The sequence below is a fragment of the Cryptomeria japonica genome, chromosome 2 (genome assembly GCF_030272615.1).
Source record: "Cryptomeria japonica chromosome 2, Sugi_1.0, whole genome shotgun sequence".
Lineage (NCBI taxonomy): Eukaryota > Viridiplantae > Streptophyta > Pinopsida > Cupressales > Cupressaceae > Cryptomeria > Cryptomeria japonica.
In genome coordinates this window covers 431293655-431299654 of record NC_081406.1, presented here as the reverse complement: position 1 = coordinate 431299654, position 6000 = coordinate 431293655, and the positions used below count along the sequence as shown (strand labels likewise).

General features: G+C 52.8%; 1 non-coding gene across 1 annotated transcript; it reads right to left on the bottom strand.

The window, feature by feature from the left end:
• Positions 1-232: 232 nt before the first annotated feature.
• LOC131873855 (18S ribosomal RNA) lies at positions 233-2043 on the bottom strand. The gene has a single exon (XR_009371745.1). It is a non-coding gene; the product is annotated as an 18S ribosomal RNA (ribosomal RNA).
• Between the last annotated feature and the right edge of the window lie 3957 nt (positions 2044-6000).

Genomic DNA, 6000 nt, shown 5'->3' with positions numbered 1-6000 from the left:
GCGCAATCGGTGGCATGCGAACTCGATGGGATAGAGACTCGGCCTCTCCCGAAAAGGGCATGCACCCGATCATGACATTCGATCACCTCGAGCCGACGGTGTGGAACCTAGGGCTAAGCCATGCAGCGAGGCCCAACTGTCCACACATCGTTGAGGGTGAGGGTCAGGAAGGAGGCGAGCTCGGCGTGCCTCCCTCACCTCCTCCCCCGCACGATTCAGGGACCAGAACCGACAATGATCCTACCGCAGGTTCACCTACGGTAACCTTGTTACGACTTCTCCTTCCTCTAAATGATAAGGTTCAATGAACTTCTCGCGACGTCGGCGACAGGAACCGCTGCCGTCGGCGCGATCCGAACACTTCACTGGATCATTCAATCGGTAGGAGCGACGGGCAGTGTGTACAAAAGGCAGGGACGTAGTCAACATGAGTTGATGACTCGCGCTTACTAGGAATTCCTTGTTGAAGATCAATAATTGCAATGGTCTATCCCCATCACGATGCAATTTGCCAAGATTTCCCGAACCTTTCGGGCCAGGGAGAAAAACTCGTTGGTTGCATCAGTGTAGTGCATGTGCGGCCCAGAATATCTAAGGGCATCACAGACCTATTATTGCCTCAAACTTCCATGGCCTAGGAGGCCATAGTCCCTCTAAGAAGCTGGCCACGAAGGGGAACCTCCACGTTGCTAGTTAGCAGGCTGAGGTCTCATTCGTTAATGGAATTAACCAGACAAATCGCTCCACCAACTAAGAACGGCCATGCACCACCACCCATAGAATCAAGAAAGAGCTCTCAATCTGTCAATCCTTACTATGTCTGGACCTGGTAAGTTTCCACGTGTTGAGTCAAATTAAGCCGCAAGCTCCACTCCTGGTGGTGCCCTTCCGTCAATTCCTTTAAGTTTCAGCCTTGCGACCATACTCCCCCCGGAACCTAAACACTCTGATTTCTCAGAATGTGTTGGTGGAGTCCTTAGAGCAACATCCGCCGATCCCTGGTCGGCATCGTTTATGGTAGAGACTAGGACGGTATCTGATCGTCTTCGAGCCCCCAACTTTCATTCTTGATTAATGAAAACATCCTTGGCAAATGCTTTTGCAATGGTTCGTCTTCAATAAATCCAAGAATTTCACCTCTGACAATGAAATACGAATGCCCCCGACAGTCCCTATTAATCATTACTCCAGTCCCGAAGGCCAACGAAACAGGACCAGACTCCTATCACGTTATTCCGTGCTAATGTATTTAGAGCGTAGGCTTCCTTTGAGCACTCTAATTTTTTCAAAGTAACGGCACCGAAACCGCGACCTAGCCAATTAAGGCCAGGAACACGCCGCCGGCAGAAGGGACGTGAGGGCCAGTGCACACCAAGTAGGCGGACCGACCATGACGACCCAAGGTCCAACTACGAGCTTTTTAACTGCAACAACTTAAATATACACTATTGGAGCTGGAATTACCATGGCTGTTGGCACCAGACTTTCCCTCCAATGGATCCTCGTTAAGGGATTTAGATTGTACTCATTCCAATTACAAGACTCGATGAGCCCAGTATTGTTATTTATTGTCACTACCTCCCCGTGTCAGGATTGGGTAATTTGTGCGCCTGCTGCCTTCCTTGGATGTGGTAGCCGTTTCTCAGGCTCCCTCTGCGGAATCGAACCCTAATTCTCCGTCACCCGTCACCACCATCGTAGGCCTCTATCCTACCATCGAAAGTTGATAGGGCAGAAATTTGAATGAAGCGTCGCCGGCACAAAGGCCGTGCGATCCGTCGAGTTATCATGAATCATCAGAGTAGCGGGCAAGACCGCGCCGGCATTTTATCTAGTAAATGCATCCCTTCCAAGAGTCAAGATTTGGTGCACGTATTAGCTCTAGAATTACTATGGTTATCCGAGTAGCAAAGTACCATCAAAGAAGCTATAACTGATTTAATGAGCCATCTGCAGTTTCACAGTCTGAAATAGTTCATACTTAGACATGCATGGCTTAATCTTTGAGACAAGCATATGACTACTGGCAGGATCGACCAGGTAGCTTCCAGCCATGAGCGGGCCGCCCCGAGCCTCTGCCAGAGAGACCGCGAGGCAGACCCGCCCTAATGGGAAACCAAAATTAGAAAGCATGCTGCCCATCGTTGCAATCAAACAAAACCCGCCCACATCCCAAAGTTGACCAAGGACGGCGATGTGGGAACCGAGCAGTGTGCTCCTCAAGACCCGGAGCAAGGAAAATACAAGTGCAGGCCGGAGAGGTATGACAGGGAGCTTCAGTTCACAAGCACCTGGGAAGATTATCCTGTACGGAGCCCTTTACCCTCGGTCTCAAAGCCGAACCTACTCGCGAATGTCGAATCTGTGCAAAATGCATCGTGCACGCGACCACCTCAATTGTAAGGCCACTCAGAGACATCCATTTCCCAGGCATATGCCCCATACACACTTGGAGTGGCGCACCCCGCACAAAAAAGTCATCCTCGACCGCACAGAACAATTTTCCGTCGCCCGGCTCTCTCGCCACATGCCGATGAAGAACATCGCGCTGGAACGAAAAGACGTGTGAAAGTCAGAATGTGGCATCAAGGAGTTCCAGTTCACAAGCACCTAGGAAGAACATCCCGTATGGAACCCTTTACCCAAAAACTCCCAAATGACCCCGCTCGCGACGCGTCTATCTGAACAGGCGACACCATGCACGCAGCCACCTTAATTGTAAGGCCACTCAGAGACATCCATTTCCCAGGTATATTCCCCCTACACACATGTTGTGGTGCAACCCGCACAGACGAGCACATCTCGACCGATGCACAAATCATTCCCTTCCAAGTGTGACTTGGGTAACCATTCTCCATGACCACTGCAACCCTCCCGATGGGAGAAAAGGACCCTCTACGGGCCGGAGCATGACGACAAGGGGCCTCAGTTCACAGGAGCCTGGGAAGAACATCCCGTACGGAACCCGGTTACCTGAATACCACCGCACCGTCGATGCTCGCGACAGTCATGCCATGAGAGAGTGCACCATGCACGCGACTGAGTAAGGCCACTCAGAGACATCCATTTCCCAGGCATATGCCCCCTACGCACTTTTGGTGGTGCACCCCGCACGAACAATCCCGCCTTGACCAACTTGAACAATTCCCCTCTCAAAGGAAGGCCTCGGCCTTAATCGCCCATGACAAACAGCTCGACGAGGCATGAAGTACCCACGGGAGCCGGAGCATGACGATGTAGAGTCTCAGTTCACAGGAGCCTGGGAAGAACATCCCGTACGGAACCCTTTACCCAAAAACATCCGAACCGCACATGCTCGCAACAGTCCTACTGTTAGAGAATGCACCGTGCACACGAGTAAGTAAGGCCACTCAGAGACATCCATTTCCCAGGTATATTCCCCCTATGCACTTTTGGTGGTGCAACTCGCACGAACAGTCCCACCTCGACCCCGTAAACAAGCTTTTTTGCCTCGAAGAGTTCATCTGAGATGAAGAAGCAACCTTCAGTGCAACTGTAGCACTCTTTTGTGCAACCGCCCAAACAACGCCCCCTCTACCCTCTGTCGAAACACTCGGCATTGCTGCTCCCTAAGGTGAGCTTCTCCTCATAGGCAATTCCGCTCTTATCCGGTCACATTTGTGTGCCCGAATTTTGAAAGGCAACCTCCATGGGACATGGAAAAGACTCGAGAAGAGAGCTCGCTCATGGGAGAGAGAAGCCAAGGAGACCACGAGAGTGCTAAGAGTGGGACAGCACTGAATAAGCGGGAGAACCCTGCACGTATAAATGGAGATATATATCCAATTGCAACAAAGGAACGTGCCAAAGATCGAGAACAATGGCAAAAATGCTAGTAACGTGCACTTCAAGACCAATGCATCACCAGAAGACAACTGCCAAACATCGAAAGAGTCGCGATGCTCCGCAACCTACGTGCAAAGCGGTCGCACACCGGGTAAGGGAGTGAGAGCCCCAAACATAGCTGGGCGAGGTGCTCACTCCACTCTTTAATATCTCATTAATACCGCCAAGGAAATGGCACAAGCACACACACACAAGCATCCTTGGAAGAGGACAGTTCGAGTGATAGGTCAAATCCAAGAGTTCCGAAGACTACCTCCAGGAACAATCGGGAACAAGACCGATTACAAGTCGTCGAGTCTGTTACTGGGTGAACACGAGATGCGCATAGGAAATTGATCAGCCCTCACAATGGCCCAAGGCCAGAGATCGGACTGCTACAATTTACCCCAACAATCATCGTGCCACTCTTCGCAAAGAGGTGATAGACGCCAACGAGCCCGTGCATAGCAATTGAGGTGTAAAAAGGGCGTTAAAGGCAGGAAGCCTAGACTCACCTCGAAGCGGTCTAAGAATCGGGCGCACTTGGGGCGACTACCAGTGCCAACCCCTTATCCCACAGTGCATCCAACATAGAGAAATTTCCAAGGCGGCCAAGGATCCTCCCCACATAGCAAATGGGGTGTGAGGTGACGGATGCAGCATTGATAGCAATCAAGGTGTGAGGCAAAGGATGCAGAAGTGAGAGCCGAGGGATGTAGCAGAGATAGCAATCGGGGTGTGTGATGCAGCAAAGATAGCAATCGAGGTGTGCAGTGGGAAGGGCCCAGCAGCCAGATGCATGAAGTGACCTATGCAGCAGTGATGACAACCGGGCTGTGAGGAGAGGAGGGATGCAGCCAAGAAAGCAATCAGGGCTCGAGGCAAGGGATGCAGCAAGGATAGCAATCATGTTGTGAGGCGAGATTCCAAAGGCTAAACGTGAGAGGCTGTAGGGTCGACTTAGAGAGGTCTATGCATGTGAGAGGCTGCAAGCAAGGTCGACTCAGAGCGGACTATGCATCGGGCGCGCTTGGGGCAACTACCAGTGCCAACCCCTTATCCCGCGATGCGTCCGACAAAGAGAACATTCCAAGGCAGCCGAGGAGGTTACCAGCCGAGGGATGCAGTAGCGATAACAGATATAGTTCTGCGGCGACTGAGAAGACTCACCGCATAGGAATCGGGATGCGAGGCGAGGGATGCAGTGGGAAGGCCCCGACGGCTAAATGAAAGAGGCTGTAGGGCCACCTTGGAATGGTCCAAGCATCGAACGCGATTGGGGCGACTACCAGTGCCAACCCCTTATCCCGCAATGCGTCCAACACAGAGATAGTTCTGAGGTGGTCGAGGAGCCTCACTGCATAGCAATCGGGGTGCGAGGCGATGGATGCGGCGAGAAGTCCCCAATAGCTAGACGGAAGAGGCTGCAGGGACGCCTCGGAATGGTCCGAGCATCAGACGCGCTTGGGGCGACTACCAGTGCCAACCCCTTATCCCACGATGCGTCTGATACACAGATTGTTCCGAGGCGGCCGAGGAGCCTCACCGCATAGCAATCGGCATGCGAGGTGAGGGATGGGATGAGAAGGCCCCAACAGCTAGATGGAAGAGGCTTCAGGGCTGCCTCAGAATGGTCCGAGCATCGGACGCGCTTGGGGCGACTACCAGTGCCAATCCCTTATCCCGCGATGCATCCAATACACAGATAGTTCCGAGGCGGCCAAGGAGCCTCACCGCTTATCAATCGGGGTGCGAGGCAAGGGATGGGATGAGAAATCCCCAACAGCTAGATGGAAGAGGCTTCAGGGCCGCCTCGGAATGGTCTGAGCATCGGACGCGCTTGGGGTGACTACCAATGCCAACCCCTTATCCCGTGATGCGTCCAATACACAGATGATTCCAAGGCGGCCGAGGAGCCTCACCACATAGCAATCAGGGTGCCAGGCGAAAGATGGGGTAAGAAGGCCCCAATGGCTAGACGGAAGAGGCTTCAGGGCCGCCTCGGAATGGTCCAAGCATCGGATGCACTTGGGGCGACTACCAATGCCAACCCCTTATCTCACGATGCATCCGATACAAAGATGGTTCCAAGGCAGCCAAGGAGCCTCAGCGCATAGCGATCGGGGGTGCGAGGCAAGGGATGCGGCGAGAAGG